This window comes from Ranitomeya variabilis, chromosome 1 (assembly GCF_051348905.1).
Source record: "Ranitomeya variabilis isolate aRanVar5 chromosome 1, aRanVar5.hap1, whole genome shotgun sequence".
NCBI classification, from domain to species: Eukaryota; Metazoa; Chordata; class Amphibia; order Anura; family Dendrobatidae; genus Ranitomeya; species Ranitomeya variabilis.
This window is the reverse complement of record NC_135232.1, coordinates 245,821,671-245,840,729: the sequence shown is the minus strand read 5'-3', so window position 1 is coordinate 245,840,729 and position 19,059 is coordinate 245,821,671.

Below are 19,059 nucleotides of genomic sequence, written 5' to 3'. Positions count from 1 at the left end.
GGTTAAAGTGGTGGAAGCATCATATAAGAAATGTGGTAATGGGACTGAATACTCAATGAAGTTTTATTTAACGTTGTTTTTTTTGTTTTGCTAACCTATTAGAAAAAAATTATTTGCTTAGTATATATTTTGACATAGCCACAGCAATGATGTCAGCAGTAATTGGCTGTGAAATGGAAGACCAGCTGGGAACTGCAGAACCATCGGCACGGCATTGCCAAGGATTTAAAACATAAGTATCTGATATACAGTGGGTATGGAAAGTATTCACACCCCTTAAAATTTTTCACTCTTTGTTTCATTGCAGCATTTTGGTAAATTAAAAAAAAAAATCTTTTTTTTTTCATTAATGTGCACTCTGCAACCCATTTTGACTGAAAAAAAACAGAAATGTAGAAGTGTTTGCATATATAATAAAACAGAAAAACTGAAATATCACTTGGTCATAAGTATTTAGACCCTTTGCTCAGTATTGCGTAGAAGCACCCTTTTGAACTAAGACAGCCATGAGTCTTCTTGGGAATGATGCAACAAGTTTTTCACACCTGGATTTGGGGATCCTCTGCCATTCTTCCTTGCAGATCCTCTCCTGTTCTGTCTCTCCAGAGGTGCTCAATTGGGTTTGGGTCAGGGCTCTGGCTGAGCCAGTCATGAATGGTCACAGAATTGTTGTGATGACGCTCCTTTGTTATTTTAACTGTGTGCTTAGGGTCATTGTCTTGTTGGAAGGTGAACCTTTGGCCAAGTCTGAGGTCCAGAGCACTCTGGAAGAGGTTTTCATCCAGGATATGTCTGTACTTGGCTGCATTCATGTTTCCTTCAATGGCAATCCGTTGTGCTGTCCCTGCAGCTGAAAAACACCCCCATAGCCTGATGCTGCCACCACCATGTTTCACTGTTGGCATTGCATTGGGCAGGTGATGAGCAGTGCCTTGTCTTCTCCACATATACCACTTAGAATTATCACCAAAAAGGTCTATCTTCGTCTCATCAGACCAGATAATCTTATTTCTCATAGTCTGGGAGTCCTTCTTGTGTCTTTTACCAGACAGTATGCAGGCTTTCAAATGTCTTGCACTGATGAGAGGCTTCCGTTGGGCCACTCTGCCATAAAGGCCCGACTGGTGAAGCACTGCAGTGATAGTTGACTTTGTGGACATTTCTCCCATCTCCCTACTGCATTTCTGGAGCTCAGCCACAGTGATATTAGGGTTCTTCTTTACCTCTCTCCCCAAGGTTCTTCTCCCATGATTGCTCAGTTTGTCTGGATGGGCAGGTCTAGGAAGAATTCTGGTGGTCCCAAACTTCTTCCATTTAAGGATTATGGAGGCCACTGTGCTCTTAGGAAACTTGAGTACTGTAGAAATTCTGATGTAACCTTGGCCAGATCTGTGCTTTGCCACAATTCTGTCTCTGAGCTCCTTGACCAGTTCCTTTGACCTCATGATTCTCATTTGGTTTGACATGCACTGTGAGCTGTGAGGTCCTATATAGACAGGTGTGTGCCTCTACAAATCAAGTCCTATCAGTTTAATTAAACACAGCTGGACTCCAATGAATGAGTAGAACCATCTCAACAAGGATCACAAAAAAATGGACATCATGTGACTTAAATATGAGTGTCTGAGGAAAGGGTCTGAATACGTATGACCATGTGATATTTCAGTTTTTCTTTTTAATAAACATGCAAAAAATTGTACATTTCAGTTTTTTTTCATCAAGATGGGGTGCAGAGTGTACATTACTGAGAAAAAATGATTTTTTGAATTTACCAAATGGCTGCAATGAAACAAAGAGTTAAAAATTTAAAGGGTCTGAATACTTTCGGTATCCACTGTATATTATAGCTTGTATAAAAGTTTTCAAAATGGTCATAAAGCCACTTGTAATAGAACAAGTTTTGCCAAATGTTTGTATTAGAAAAAAAATCTTGTGTAAATGCCCCTTGTGAATCTGTTGAGGTTCTTCTATCGTTCCTGCACCTCTGCCTTTCAGAGATATGGCCCTCATTTACTTGTCTATAAATATTTTTCTACCAAGTAGGCATGAGCCTCAACTTTGCTCAGTGAGAGTTTTCTTGAATGTCACACTCAGCTGAAAAGTCTAAATTAATATATAGGGGAGAAATGCTAATATATCAGTAAAGAATAGACACTGGAATAAAATAAAAACAACACTAAATTCAGGAGAACAGCTGCATTTACAAAAGATAAAAAATGACATGTAGTATAAAAGGCAAATGATTTTTGCCTGGACTGCTTGTCTCCAATAAAAAAGTAGAATGTCTTCAAGATGTAATCAACTTATCCTAATTTGGAGACTAGATTTTCTCACAAGTAAATTCTCCATATCGAGGACACACTGACCTTTCTATTTGCTTAATGAACGAGAAAATAGATGTTCTCATCTGATGAGATTCTGCCACGAGCTGAGAAAACACAACTGGATAACAAAAATAAGCAAAATTAGATTATTTTATGTAAATCATGGAAACTTATTTGATTGATTAATGGATATTTGATTCTAGTGAGAAGCATGAAGTGATATTATTTCTTAGGATTTAATAAGTAAAATGAATCAAGTCATTAACCTTAATTAAGGAGCTTTTAATTATGAAGGTCGAATGCATCTATTTTTGTTTAGTCAAAGGGGGAGAAATCCTCACATACTGTATAATTATTTCTTGTAAGAAAGAATAAGGAGCATGCACGAGGAGAATATTAGGATCTATATACATAACGACAACGGACCAGGGGGCGTAACTATAATAGGTGCAGGGGTTGCAACAGTATCTTGGCTTTGGAGCCTAAAGAGCCCAAAAGGTCCCTTTGGAACATGTGAAAAGACTATTACTATTAAAGACTTGAAGTATTTGGGGGACAGTTGGAGCTTTTGCATTAGGCCCCACAAATGTCAAGTTACACCATACCAAAGGACTACAATAAAACTAATGTACAGTTATAAGCAGTGATGAGCGAATAGTGAAAACAGAAACAAATAACTTTTAATATCTGTGTATTCGTACCGAATAGTGAATCCAATTCAAGTCAATGGGAAAGGCGAATATTTTTCTGCTGGACCCAACAAGCAGGTCTGGGGGCCTGAAAAAAATCTGAAATGGATGGGAAAGAGCTAAAACTAAATGGGAACAGCATGGAAAAGATGCCTGTATGCCTTTCTGACTTACATATGGTATTTGGGAATAATGTTGTCAGACAATTGCGCTGGTTTTGCGGATTTATAAAAAGACCTACCAAACCAAAGCCTACATTTTTTAAAGGGATAAATGCTAAGAAAATGTTTTTCCCTCATAATTACATGTATATAATGCAAAATAAAAAATAAAAAAATATATAAATATATACTTTCCCTTTAGCATATGTTCACACGGAGCTTTTTGGCGTTAGCTTTTCCTTTAACATTTGGGAGAGCTCTCCCACATTTAGGAGGTACCTCTCTCATTCAAAATTGTTAGCTGGATGGTTATCCAAGAAGTATTGTTTCTCCTTGCGGAGATTGACAAGCTAAGCATGCCGAGATGAGAAGACTAAAAGCCGGAATGCTCCACTGGAAAATATGCTAATCATGCAAATTGTCTCTTCAGAGAGGAAGAGAACTAGAACTCTAGTGCCACCTATTGGAAAGTAGCAATACTACAAGTCAATGTTGACCCTTTAACGAGCCTTACGAGAGAATATTTGCATAATTAGCATGAGAGGAAAAGTTTATTAGAAACATGTCACCATTTCTGTATTTTTCTCCCACTCGTGGTATTGGCTTATAAATACTGAGGTAAAATAATGACTAAATACTGAACATGTGAATGTGGCCTTATACAAGGCCTCCACCTGCAGCACTTCACTCTTCTCTATACACAGCCTCATACTGCAGCAGCACCTCACTGCGCTCATTTTCCCCCTGACATCTCTAAATTTGCCCCTCACATCTCTATCCATGAGGCTCCTCCCTTTCCTTTGACATTGATGTCATTCCTCACAGAAGCAACTCCATTTTAGACACAACGGAGCTTGATGAGGCCTGTGCCTGCTGTGTGGAGTGGGAGTGGCTATGTGGAGTGGGCGTGGCTCAATACAAACATATACAAACACACACATATACATACAACTTTATATATTAGATAGAAATTGAGAGTAGAAATTTACCATTGCACAATGTACAAAGGTTCCCCAAAACTACCCCAGGGTCTGTATCAGAAATGCTGAGAGAGTCCATGATGGGACCTCACACTACATTTTAAAGTTATTAGATTAGCTAGATATAGGGAGCACAATTCACATTGCACAATGTACAAAGTTTTCCAAAAATTACCCAAGTGGTCTGTATCAGACACGCTGAAACATTACCCACATGAGTTATACATATATGACCACTAAGAACTTGTTGCAGAACCCGGAGGAGTAGGACGTGATTTCCTGAACAAAATAGGTTTGGATAGTCAGGCATGAACATTAAGACAACTTCCAAAAAAGAACATTTGGACTGCATTTACGTTAGGTTGCTGTCATTCATAAGTAGTGTTGAGCATTCCGATGCTGCAAGTATCGGGTATCGGCCGATACTTGCTGTATCGGAATTCCGATACCGGGATTCCGATACTCTTGTGGTATCGGGTATCGGGTATCGCAACAACATTAATGTTAAAATGTGTAAAAGAGAGAATTAAAATAAAAAATATCGCTATACTCACCTCTCCGACGCAGCCGGGACTTCAGCGAGGGAACCGGCAGCGTTGTTTGTTTAAAATTCGCGCTATTACTTGGTTACGTGAATTCCCGGCTTGTGATTGGTCAGGTCGGCCACGTTGCCGGGACGCGGACCAATCACAGCAAGCCGTGACGAAATTACGTCACGGCTTGCTGTGATTGGTCCGCGTCCCGGCAATATGGCCGCCCTGACCAATCACAAGCCGTGACGTCACGGGAGGCTGGACACGCGCCCATTTTAAAATGAGCGCGTCCAGCCTCCCGGCTTGTGATTGGTTGACCGCGGCGCAACCAATCACAAGCCGTGACGTCACGGGAGGCTGGACACGCGCCCATTTTAAAATGAGCGCGTCCAGCCTCCCGGCTTGTGATTGGTTGACCGCGGCGCAACCAATCACAAGCCGTGACGTCACGGGAGGCTGGACACGCGCCCATTTTAAAATGAGCGCGTCCAGCCTCCCGGCTTGTGATTGGTTGACCGCGGCGCAACCAATCACAAGCCGTGACGTCACGGGAGGCTGGACACGCGCCCATTTTAAAATGAGCGCGTCCAGCCTCCCGGCTTGTGATTGGTTGACCGCGGCGCAACCAATCACAAGCCGTGACGTCACGGGAGGCTGGACACGCGCCAATTTTAAAGTGAGCGCGTGTCCAGCCTCCCGTGACGTCACGGCTTGTGATTGGTCAGGGCGGCCATATTGCCGGGACGCGGACCAATCACAGCAAGCCGTGACGTAATTTCGTCACGGCTTGCTGTGATTGGTCCGCGTCCCGGCAACATGGCCGCCCTGACCAATCACAAGCCGGGAATTCACGTAACCAAGTAATAGCGCGAATTTTAAACAAACAACGCTGCCGGTTCCCTCGCTGAAGTCCCGGCTGCGTCGGAGAGGTGAGTATAGCGATATTTTTTATTTTAATTCTTTCTTTTACACATTTATATGGTTCCCAGGGCCTGAAGGAGAGTTTCCTCTCCTTCAGACCCTGGGAACCATCAGGAATACCGTCCGATACATGAGTCCCATTGACTTGTATTGGTATCGGGTATCGGTATCGGATTGGATCCGATATTTTGCCGGTATCGGCCGATACTTTCCGATACCGATACTTTCAAGTATCGGACGGTATCGCTCAACACTATTCATAAGGCTTACAAGGTTGGAGGAAATCCAGACGTTGTTCAATTTTAGAAGAGTTAGCCTGTCTGCATTTTCTGTTGACAGGCATGTGCGCCTATCTGTTATGATTTCAGGCTCAGACAATACACTTGCAGCAGGTCATGGCAGCACCTCTAAGGCAGACAAGGAGAGGTTGGGTCAAGTGTGCAGCTTGGACAACCAATAGTTAAAGGGCACTGGAAGGATGCTGGTATGGTCACCATCTTGGTCAACGTCTCCCTCCTCGTCATAGTTACACCCAGAAATAGTCCATGCTGATGTGACAGTTTAATGTAAATGGCCCAGTTAGTGGATATACTGTAGTACCAAATGTATTTACTCATCACTAGTTATAAGGCTTTGACTGTACCCTACACCTAGTTATTCAGTTAATATAATACCTACTGTTTTACTGTTGAACCTAGTGTACTATTTTAGTAATGACAATCCAGATGAAAACAAAGCACACCTCTGAAGTAGATGTTAAGAAAAAGAAAAGATATTTATCTTATCAAATATACTATATGAAACTAATCCTAGGATAAGGGGTGGACACAGATAAAAGAGGGCCTTTGTGTAAGAACAGTAAATGGGCAATTTGAATTCCAGTAGCTCGTCACCTGCTTTGGAAGTGGAAATGGATCCCATTATCTCTTGGGCTCTAGTGTGGTTGCACAGGTTGCACCAATGGTATGTCCGCCTCTGCCTTCAATAAATAATCCCCTTCCCACTGTAGTTAATTTTCATATTTAAATTTTTCTTTATTCCTCCCCTCCTTCCAAGTGTCATACTTTTTTCATTTTTCCATTCACATTGCCATATGGGAGCTTGCTTATTGTGAAATCATAGTTTTGAATGAGATTTTATTTTACTATATAATGCAGTTAAAAACGGTAAAAAAAAATCCAAGTGCTGGAAAATAAGCACAATTCTGCCAATGTTTTTGTGTTTTTATTTTATTTGGAGTTAATTCTATAGAAAAAAAGGACCTGGCAACATTATTCCCAAGTTCAGTATACCGGTAATTATGGCAATAATCAACGTATATTTTTATTATTATTTAAAGAGTATGTGCCACCAATTTGGGGCTGCCTTTTTATTTCACAGAAGTCTGAAATTTTGGTTATTTTTCTATATATTGACCATAAACAAAAGAGATGAAAAGTAACTGTAATTCCCCTAGAAACAACCCAACTTTCAAGGAACTTTGAATCTGTGGCATCCCAGCAAATGGAGACTGACCTATAAACCTCTGTAGTCCCACCTGTAGTGAAAGAACAAAATCTAGCTCTTTTCATTAACACAGTGTTGCTGCATACTTTACTGAACCAATGATGATACAAATTGCAACTTATGTGACACCTTTTGTTTATGGAGCGCCCCCAGTGCCGCAGGGCCGAGGGGTACCCGGTACCGGGCCTCTGTGTCTCGGTTCTGGGGTTCACGGTGGCTAGACCCGGCCCGTGACCCTGCTGAGGGGCGTCCAATGAAGGTGGAGAGTGATGTTGTTGTGGTGCGGTGCAGGTCGCAGTAAATAACGAGGACACCAGGTTGCAGTCTCTTTACCTCTTTACTGAAGGCTTCAGGATCCTCAGTCCGGAATACGGTTAACCGGGCTGCGTGAGTCCGGCCGGTCCGATGGCACCTCCAGAGTTCCCTTTGCAGGTGGAAATCTGTGCCTACCTTATAGCGCGTGTGTGTTGTGGTCCTCCCCTTACGGGATAGTCCCCACAACTGTTGTGTCTGTTTCTGAAGTTCCCTCACAACTCGATTTTGATGTTCTTCTTCGTCCCCCCAGATGATATGGCTAGGACGCACCCGTATGACGGGTAGGCTCGGAGCTCTTCCGGGACCCTAGTGTCGCCCCTCTCCAAATGTTGCCCCCTATGTCTTCTTAGGTGATTTGAGTGAGACAGCCCGCCTATAACTGACTGTCCTGCCGTAGGTTTGAAGTAAGGCCTGGAGCTCAATACTTCCTCGGCGTTTCCGGCCACCGGCTACGCGCCTCAGTAGGATGTTGCCTCATCTTACAGCATGACTCCTACTGGTGTTTCTCCTTGTTGCGTTGATCTCGTTTCTCACTCAGCACAATAGACCTCGCTTCTTGTCCTTTCTTGGGGTACCGCCGCGATGAAGTGCAGGTGCGGTCCCGTAACGTTCTTTCCTGTTCGCTAGGCCTCTGTCAGGATCCCACCCCTGACAGGGACCCCCCTGAGTCTTCCCCTGCAACACCCTCTGCCACAGGATGTTGCCTGGTTCCAACCCAGTCAGCTTCTCACTAACTTCCTATCTAACCCCCAGTTTTACCAGATTGTGAGGAGTGGCCTAATACATAGCACCCTTAGCTCCCCCTGGAGGCCAGACTGTGAAGTGTATTGGTGTCTGTGATACCTGGTCAGGTGAACTCCTTCAGTGCCATCAGACGTACCATAGCCCCCCTTAGCGGCGGAGCATCAGTACTGCAACAACCATGACTCTGGGGCGCTGCATTTAGATATTGCTATTTCATTGTGACAGGAGCTGAAGAGTGTGGCCTAGTTGCTATTTGGAAAAAATGACCAGTCTGGAGCTGTCAACTCTTATTAAAGGGAACCTGTCACCCCCTCAGGGCCTATTAAAGTAAAATAGCCACCTTCAGTAGCACTAAGGCTGCATTCTGTGAAGGTGGCTCTTATGTTTATTATCCCTAGGAACGCTGAAATAATGAGTTTTATAAATTTCTAGCCATACCTCTATTGCGTCAGGGAGATCCTCCCTGCGCAGGCACCAGATTCCCAGCTCCGCAGTGTGAATATATCATAATACACTGCGGGGCGGGATCTGGGGCCTCCGCTACATGCAGGCGCAATATCCTTACATCACCTGATGTAAGTTCCCGGGCAGCGTGCACGGCGCATGCCTGAGAATTGATTGCAGAGAGCAGGCACCGGTGATGTCATGAGAAAGAGAGGAGGTGGCTCCCGGAGGTCAGAGGGGCATGATGGATGGCTGTGAGGCGGTTGAGTCAGGGGGAGAAAACATACCTCCCTGACTCAATAGAGGTATGGTGGGAAATTTATAAAACTCACTATTTCAGCGTTCTTAGGGATAATAAAAATAACAGCCACCTTCACAGAACGCAGTCTTAGTGCTGCTGAAGATGGCTCTTTTACTTTAATAGACCCGAGGGGGGGGGGGTGACAGGTTCCTTTTAAGTAAAAGGGGCAGCCCTATACTGGCAATAGGTACTCTTTACTGTTACTTATTCTGCATGAGTTCAATTATCCAAATGTACAACCATTGTCATTAAGAACTACCATAAACATAAAGAAGAACAAGGAGTCCTGGAAGTAATGCTATCGCTCCCATGGAGCCCTGATCTCAACATTTTCTAGTCTGCCTGGAATAATATCAAGAGGCAAAAAAAGATCTGTATAAGCCTACACCCACAGAAGATCTGGGGTTAGCTCTCCAAGATGTTTGGCTTGCTAAATTCCTTCAAAAAGTATATGCAAGTGCAAGTAGGGGGAATTGATGGTTTTATGGTGTTTTAAGCATATTCAATTATAACAAATATAATAGTAATAATAATTTTATTTATATAGCGCCAACATATTCCGCAGCGCTTTACAAATTATAGAGGGGACTTGTACAGACAATAGACATTACAGCATAACAGAAATCACAGTTCAAAATAGATACAAAGAGGAATGAGGGCCCTGCTCGCAAGCTTACAAACTATGAGGAAAAGGGGAGACACGAGAGGTGGATGCTAACAATTGCTTTAGGTATTCGGACCAGCCATAGTGTAAGGCTCGGGCGTTCATGTAAAGTGCATGAACCAGTTAACTGCCTAAGTATGTAGCAGTACAGACACAGAGGCTATTAACTGTATAAAGTGTTTGAGATCATGATGTGAGGAACCTGATTATGGTTTATTTATTTATTTTTTTTAATGGGCCGCACAGGGATAGGTAGGTTAATGCATTGAGGCGGTAGGCCAATCTGAACAAATGAGTTTTTAGGGCACGCTTAAAACTGTGGGGGTTGAGGATTAATCGTATTAACTTGGGTAGTGCATTCCAAAGAATCGGCGCAGCACGTGTAAAGTCTTGGAGACGGGAGTGGGAGTTTCTGATTATTGAGGATGCTAACCTCAGATCATTAGCGGAGCGGAGGGCACGAGTAGGGTGGTAGACTGAGACCAGAGAAGAGACGTAGGGAGATGTTGAGCCATGGAGTGCTTTGTGGATGAGGGTAGTAGTTTTGTACTGGATTCTGGAGTGGATGGATAGCAAGTGTAATGACTGGCACAAGGTAGAGGCATCGGTGTAACGGTTGGTGAGGAATATGATCCTAGCAGCAGCAATAAGGACATATTGGAGTGGGGAGAGTTTGGTAAGAGAGAGGCCGATTAGTACAGAGTTACAATAGTCCAGACGAAAATGAACGAATGAAACAGTAAGAGTTTTTGCATAGTCGAAAGTAAGAAAAGGGCGAATTCTAGAAATGTTTTTGAGATGCAGATAAGAAGAGCGAGCCAGTGATCAGATGTGGGGGGTGAATGAAAGCTCAGAATCAAGTATGACCCCAAGGCAGTGGGCATGTTGCTTTGGAGAAATGGTGGAACCACACACGGAGATGGCAATGTCAGGCAAAGGTAGGTTAGTAGAGGGAGAGAAAACGAGGAGTTCAGTTTTTGACTGGTTCAGTTTCAGATAGAGGGAGGACATGATGTTAGAGACAGTGGTAAGACAAACACTGGTGTTTTCTAAAAAGGTCGGCATCATATCAGGAGAAGTGTATAATTGGGTGTCGTCAGCATAGAGATGGTACTGGAAACCAAATCTACTGATTGTTTGTCCAGTAGGGGCAGTATACAAAGAGAAGAGGAGCAGGCCTAGGACTGATCCTTGAGGAACCCCTACAGTAAGGGGAATGTGAGAGGAGGAGGAACCAGCAAAAGTTACAGTGAAGGATCGGTCAGAGAGATAGGAGGAGAACCAGGAGAGAACGGTGTCCTTGAGGCCGATGGAGTGGAGCATAGTGAGGAGGAGCTGATGATCCACAGTGTCGAATGCTGCGGAGAGATCCAAGAGAATTAGCATGGAGTAGTGACCATTAGATTTAGCTGTTAGTAGGTCATTAGAGACTGTAGTGAGGGCAGTTTCACTAGAGTGTAAAGAGCGGAAACCAGATTGAAGAGGGTCGAGAAGAGAGTTATCTGAGAGATAACAGGTAAGACGGGAGTGGACCAGGCGTTCGAGGAGTTTAGAGATGAAGGGAAGGTAAGAGACAGGTCTATAATTAGCGGCACAGTTTTGATCGAGGGATGGTTTTTTAAGTAATTGATGGATGATGGCATGCTTAAATGAGGAGGCAAATATGGATTAGATTTAGATTTCTCTTTTGTTTGTTCAATTTGCACTTTGTTAATTAATTAAAATATTCTATTAACACTACTATTTTTGAATGCTTTCTTGCTGAGCAACATTTTTTCAACACCTGCTTAAAACATTTTCACAGTGTATATACAGTGTGTATGTATGTATGTGTGTATATATATATATATATATATAAATATATATATATATATATATATATATATATATATATATATATATATATATATATATATATATACTGAATATATATATATATATATATATATATATATATATATACATCACCGATCTAAGTAAATATATTTCTATAGATGCTACTGACATAAAATTCTCACCAGCTGTTGGTAATAACCCTTGCGAACCACCCAGGCAAAGAAATTAAATGTTTGATGTCCATAAATTAACTAATGTGTAATAATGAGAAGTGACACAGGGAAAAAATATTAAACACATGAAGAAAAGAGATGCAAAAAAAATAGAAAGTCATGACATCAGCTGAAATCTATCAGTAATTAGAAAGCAATCATGACAGTGAAAAATATCAGCTGGTTCAATTGATGGCCTATAAAAGGTGTCTCATTACACAAGTGTCACACAAGAAACAGCTCATGATGGTTAAATCCAGTATGCTGTCGCAAGACCTTTGCAACCTTATTGTTGGAAAACATACTGATGGTATTGGTTACAGAAGAATTTCCAAACTACTGAAGAGTCCCATGAACAGTGTTGGGGCCATGATTTCATTAAGAGGAGTGAAAAGAATTACCAGAACAGTTGTCCAAGAGCCAAGTACCATCTGTGGAGAGCTACAAAAAGACCTGGAATCAGCAAATACAATTGTTTCTAAGAAAACAATAAGTAATGTACTCAATGTCTATGGCCTGTATGTAAGCTAACCATGCAAGACAGCATTGCTGAAGAAAAGTATGTTCAAGCACATTTAAAGTTTGTTCAACAATGTTTAGACAAGCATTTGAAATACCTGGAGAATGTAGTCTGGTAAGATGAGTCCAAAATTAAACTCTTTGAATGCTTTAATACACATTATGAAAAGGCACGGAATATCACACCAGAAACACCATACCAACAGTGAAGTTTGTAGGTGGGAACATCAAGGTGTGGGGCTGTATTTCAGTATACTGCACTTTCAAATTTCATATACCTGAAGGAAGGATAGACAAATGTACTGAGACATTCTTTACAAAAAAATGTCAGCAACACAATTATCCCAAATACACAGCTAAGGAAACTAAGCAGAGGAAGAAAATAAGGCTGCAAGAATGGCACAGCCAATCACTTGACCTGAATCCAATATGGAAGAAACTAAAGCTCAGAGTTCACAGAAGGAGCTCAAGGAACCTTCAGGATTTTAAGAGTGTAGGTGTGGAGGATTGGGACCAAATCACACTTGAGCAATACATGCATCAAGTTTCTCTATACAGGAGAGGTCCTGAAACTGCCATCACCAATAAGTGCGCTTGTGCAAAGTATTGAATAAATTTATGTAAGCACTAGATGGCAGCCCGATTCTAAAGAATCGGGAGTCTAGAATCCATATATACTTTATTTATTCAAATGTAAGAATAATACAATTAATAAATAATAGTAAGAAAGAACAAAAAATGGCTGCACTCACCAGCTCTTGACAATTCTTGACAGTACGGCACATTTCTGATTGGTCGCTCGCGGCAGGCGGCAACCAATCAGAAAAGTGCCGCGCACCACGAAGGCATATATCTTTGTCCACCCTGAGCGGGTGTAGGACGCTGGTGACGTCACTTATCTCCGGACATTATCTCCGGACAAAGCCACGGAAGTTGGCACAAATTGCCGGAAGTAGTATTCTAGGCAATTATATATTAGATTTTAATGTTATCAGTGTTTACCTTTGAACGTTTATATTGTATTGTCCTGTCACCAGCCATGTGTACGATTATCGGCCGAAAGCCTCTCTGGAACCAATAATCACCCCATGTAAAGGTATCTTTATAAGTTAAAGATTCAGAATACTATGACTTTTATCATATCCTGAACAGTCAAGTTTTTTATGAACCGTTAAGGTTTTCTGGTTGAAGTAAAAAAAACTCTGAGTGTTTACAGTTTGAAACCATAAAATGTTGAAAAATTATGTCATTCTTGAGTATATCACTCAATGGTGCTCATAAACGTGTCAAATTTGATCTATAATATACTTTAATATACGTTACTTTAATCTTTAATATACTTAGGAACAGGGCCCCAGACATCACACAGGGGGTCTGAAACACCGCACAGTGGTCCAAAATATCGCTGTGCTCTGCAGGGGGCCCCATATGCTGCCTGGGGCCCCTGTGCTCTGCCTGGGGCCCCATATGCTGCCTGGGGCCCCTGTGCTCTGCCTGGGGCCCCTGTGCTCTGCCTGGGGCCCCATGTTCTGCCTGGGGCCCCTGTGCTCTGCCTGGGGCCACTGTGCTCTGCCTGGGGCCCCATATGCTGCCTGGGGCCCCTGTGCTCTGCCTGGGGCCCCATATGCTGCCTGGGGCCCCTGTGCTCTGCCTGGGGCCCCTGTGCTCTGCCTGGGGCCCCATGTTCTGCCTGGGGCCCCTGTGCTCTGCCTGGGGCCACTGTGCTCTGCCTGGGGCCCCATATGCTGCCTGGGGCCCCTGTGCTCTGCCTGGGGCCCCATATGCTGCCTGGGGCCCCTGTGCTCTGCCTGGGGCCCCTGTGCTCTGCCTGGGGCCCCATGTTCTGCCTGGGGCCCCATGTTCTGCCTGGGGCCACTGTGTTCTGCCTGGGGCCCCATAAGCTGCCTGGGGCCCCTGTGCTCTGCCTGGGACCACTGTGCTCTGCCTGGGGCCCCATATGCTGCCTGGGGCCACTGTGTTCTGCCTGGGGCCCCATAAGCTGCCTGGGGCCCCTGTGCTCTGCCTGGGACCACTGTGCTCTGCCTGGGGCCCCATATGCTGCCTGGGGCCCCTGTGCTCTGCCTGGGGCCCCTGTGCTCTGCCTGGGGCCCCATGTTCTGCCTGGGGCCACTGTGCTCTGCCTGGGGCCACTGTGCTCTGCCTGGGGCCCCATATGCTGCCTGGGGCCCCTGTGCTCTGCCTGGGGCCCCATATGCTGCCTGGGGCCCCTGTGCTCTGCCTGGGGCCCCTGTGCTCTGCCTGGGGCCCCATGTTCTGCATGGGGCCCCATGTTCTGCCTGGGGCCACTGTGTTCTGCCTGGGGCCCCTGTGCTTTGCCTGGGGCCACTGTGCTCTGCCTGGGGCCACATATGCTGCCTGGGGCCCCTGTGCTCTGCCTGGGGCCCCATATGCTGCCTGGGGCCCCTGTGCTCTGCCTGGGGCCCCTGTGCTCTGCCTGGGGCCCCATGTTCTGCCTGGGGCCCCATGTTCTGCCTGGGGCCACTGTGTTCTGCCTGGGGCCCCTGTGCTTTGCCTGGGGCCACTGTGCTCTGCCTGGGGCCCCATATGCTGCCTGGGGCCCCTGTGCTCTGCCTGGGGCCCCATATGCTGCCTGGGGCCCCTGTGCTCTGCCTGGGGCCCCTGTGCTCTGCCTGGGGCCCCATGTTCTGCCTGGGGCCCCATGTTCTGCCTGGGGCCACTGTGTTCTGCCTGGGGCCCCATAAGCTGCCTGGGGCCCCTGTGCTCTGCCTGGGACCACTGTGCTCTGCCTGGGGCCCCATATGCTGCCTGGGGCCACTGTGTTCTGCCTGGGGCCCCATAAGCTGCCTGGGGCCCCTGTGCTCTGCCTGGGACCACTGTGCTCTGCCTGGGGCCCCATATGCTGCCTGGGGCCCCTGTGCTCTGCCTGGGGCCACTGTGCTCTGCCTGGGGCCCCATATGCTGCCTGGGGCCACTGTGCTCTGCCTGGGGACCCATATGCTGCCTGGGGCCCCTGTGCTCTGCCTGGGGCCAATGTGCTCTGCCTGGGGCCCCATGTTCTGCCTGGGGCCACTGTGTTCTGCCTGGGGCCCCATAAGCTGCCTGGGGCCCCTGTGCTCTGCCTGGGACCACTGTGCTCTGCCTGGGGCCCCATATGCTGCCTGGGGCCCCTGTGCTCTGCCTGGGGCCACTGTGCTCTGCCTGGGGCCCCATATGCTGCCTGGGGCCACTGTGCTCTGCCTGGGACCCCATATGCTGCCTGGGGCCCCTGTGCTCTGCCTGGGGCCCCTGTGCTCTGCCTGGGGCCCCATGTTCCGCCTGGGGCCCCTGTGCTCTGCCTGGGGCCACTGTGCTCTGCCTGGGGCCCCATGTTCTGCCTGGGGCCACTGTGTTATGCCTGGGGCCCCATATGCTGCCTGGGGCCCCTGTGCTCTGCCTGGGACCACTGTGCTCTGCCTGGGGCCCCATATGCTGCCTGGGGCCCCTGTGCTCTGCCTGGGGCCACTGTGCTCTGCCTGGGGCCCCATATGCTGCCTGGGGCCCCTGTGCTCTGCCTGGGGCCCCTGTGCTCTGCCTGGGGCCCCATGTTCTGCCTGGGGCCCCTGTGCTCTGCCTGGGGCCACTGTGCTCTGCCTGGGGCCCCATATGCTGCCTGGGGCCCCTGTGCTCTGCCTGGGGCCCCATATGCTGCCTGGGGCCCCTGTGCTCTGCCTGGGGCCCCATATGCTGCCTGGGGCCCCTGTGCTCTGCCTGGGGCCCCTGTGCTCTGCCTGGGGCCCCATGTTCTGCCTGGGGCCCCTGTGCTCTGCCTGGGGCCACTGTGCTCTGCCTGGGGCCCCATGTTCTGCCTGGGGCCGCTGTGTTCTGCCTGGGGCCCCATAAGCTGCCTGGGGCCCCTGTGCTCTGCCTGGGACCACTGTGCTCTGCCTGGGGCCCCATATGCTGCCTGGGGCCACTGTGCTCTGCCTGGGGCCCCATATGCTGCCTGGGGCCACTGTGCTCTGCCTGGGGCCCCATATGCTGCCTGGGGCCCCTGTGTTCTGCCTGGGGCCACTGTGCTCTGCCTGGGGCCCCATATGCTGCCTGGGGCCCCTGTGCTCAGCCTGGGGCCCCATATGCTGCCTGGGGCCCCTGTGCTCTGCCGGGGGCCCCTGTGCTCTGCCTGGGGCCCCATGTTCTGCCTGGGGCCCCTGTGCTCTGCCTGGGGCCACTGTGCTCTGCCTGGGGCCCCATATGCTGCCTGGGGCCCCTGTGCTCTGCCTGGGGCCACTGTGCTCTGCCTGGGGCCCCATATGCTGCCTGGGGCCCCTGTGCTCTGCCTGGGGCCCCATATGCTGCCTGGGGCCCCTGTGCTCTGCCTGGGGCCCCATATTCTGCCTGGGGCCCCTGTGCTCTGCCTGGGGCCACTGTGCTCTGATTGGGGCCCCATGTTCTGCCTGGGGCCACTGTGTTCTGCCTGGGGCCCCATAAGCTGCCTGGGGCCCCTGTGCTCTGCCTGGGACCACTGTGCTCTGCCTGGGGCCCCGTATGCTGCCTGGGGCCCCTGTGCTCTGCCTGGGGCCACTGTGCTCTGCCTGGGGCCCCATATGCTGCCTGGGGCCACTGTGCTCTGCCTGGGGCCCCATATGCTGCCTGGGGCCCCTGTGCTCTGCCTGGGGCCCCATGTTCTGCCTGGGGCCCCTGTGCTCTGCCTGGGGCCACTGTCCTCTGCCTGGGGCCCCATGTTCTGCCTGGGGCCACTGTGTTCTGCCTGGGGCCCCATAAGCTGCCTGGGGCCCCTGTGCTCTGCCTGGGACCACTGTGCTCTGCCTGGGGCCCCATATGCTGCCTGGGGCCACTGTGCTCTGCCTGGGGCCACTGTGCTCTGCCTGGGGCCCCATATGCAGCCTGGGGCCCCTGTGCTCTGCCTGGGGCCCCATATGCTGCCTGGGGCCCCTGTGCTCTGTCTGGGGCCCCTGTGCTCTGCCTGGGGCCCCATGTTCTGCCTGGGGCCCCTGTGCTCTGCCTGGGGCCACTGTGCTCTGCCTGGGGCCCCATATGCTGCCTGGGGCCCCTGTGCTCTGCCTGGGGCCCCATATGCTGCCTGGGGCCCTTGTGCTCTGCCTGAGGCCCCTGTGCTCTGCCTGGGGCCCCATATGCTGCCTGGGGCCCCTGTGCTCTGCCTGGGGCCCCATGTTCTGCCTGGGGCCCCTGTGCTCTGCCTGGGGCCACTGTGCTCTGCCTGGGGCCCCATATGCTGCCTGGGGCCCCTGTGCTCTGCCTGGGGCCCCATATGCTGCCTGGGGCCCCTGTGCTCTGCCTGGGGCCACTGTGCTCTGCCTGGGGCCCCATAGGCTGCCTGGGGCCCCTGTGCTCTGCCTGGGGCCCCATATGCTGCCTGGGGCCCCTGTGCTCTGCCTGGGGCCACTGTGCTCTGCCTGGGGCCCCATATGCTGCCTGGGGCCCCTGTGCTCTGCCTGGGTGTAGGACACTGGTGACGTCACTTATCTTCGGACATTAGCTCCGGACATTAGCTCCGGACATTATCTCCGGACATTAGCTCCGGACAAAGCCACGGAAGTTGGCACAAATTGCAGGAAGTAGTATTCTAGGCAATTATATATTAGATGGGCATTTCCTGAAGGAAATACATGGTGCTTGAACAGCGCTACCAGCTTTACAGCAGCACTTTTCACACACGGGACTGGGGGGCGCGCTTACTTTTGCACCCGGGGCCGGGGGCGTGCTTACTTTTGCACCCGGGGGTGCACTTACTTTTGCACCCGGAGGCGCACTTACTTTTGCACCTGGGGGCGCACTTACTTTTGCACCCGGGGGCGCACTTACTTTTGCACCCGGGGGCGCACTTACTTTTGCACCCGGGGGCGCACTTACTTTTGCACCCGGGGGCGCACTTACTTTTGCACCCGGGGGCGCACTTACTTTTGCACCCGGGGGTGCACTTACTTTTGCACCCGGAGGCGCACTTACTTTTGCACCCGGGGGCGCACTTACTTTTGCACCCGGGGGCGCACTTACTTTTGCACCCGGGGGCGCACTTACTTTTGCACCCGGGGGCGCACTTACTTTTGCACCCGGGGGCGCACTTACTTTTGCACCCGGGGGCGCACTTACTTTGCACCCGGGGGCGCACTTACTTTTGCACCCGGGGGGCACTTACTTTTGCACCCGGGGTTGCACTTACTTTTGCACCCGGGCGCACTTACTTTTGCACCCGGGGGCGCACGTACTTTTGCACCCGGGGGCGCACTTACTTTTGGGGCCGCACTTACTTTTGGTGGGCGGGGCTCCTCGGCCTCCGATTTGGTTGGTGGGGCCCCTCGTTCTCCGATTTGGTGGGTGGGGACCCTCGGCCTCCGATTTGGTGGGCGGGGACCGGCCTCCGATTTGGTGGGCGGGGACCCTCGGCCTCCGATTTGGTGGGCGGGGACCCTCGACCTCCGATTTGGTGGGCGGGGACCCTCGGCCTCCGATTTGGTGGGCGGGGACCCTCGGCCTCCGATTTGGTGGGCGGGGACCCTCGGCCTCCGATTTGGTGGGCGGGGCCCCTCGACCTCCGATGTGGTGGGCGGGGCCCCTCGGCCTCCGCTTTGGTGGGCGGGGCCGGGCCCCTCGGCCTCCGCTTTGGTGGGCGGGGCCGCTCAGCCTTTGATTTGGTGGGCGGGGCCGCTCAGCCTTCGATTTGGTGGGCGGGGCCCATCGGCCTCCGATTTGGTGGGCGGGGACCCCTGGCCTCCGATTTGGTGGGCGGGGCCCCTCGGCCTCCGATTTGGTGGGCGGGGCCCATCGGCCTCCGATGTGGTGGGCGGGGCCCATCGGCCTCCGATTTGGTGGGCGGGGACCCTCCGCCTCCGATTTGGTGGGCGGGGACCCTCGGCCTCCAATTTGGTGGGCGGGGACCCTCGGCCTCCAATTTGGTGGGCGGGGACCC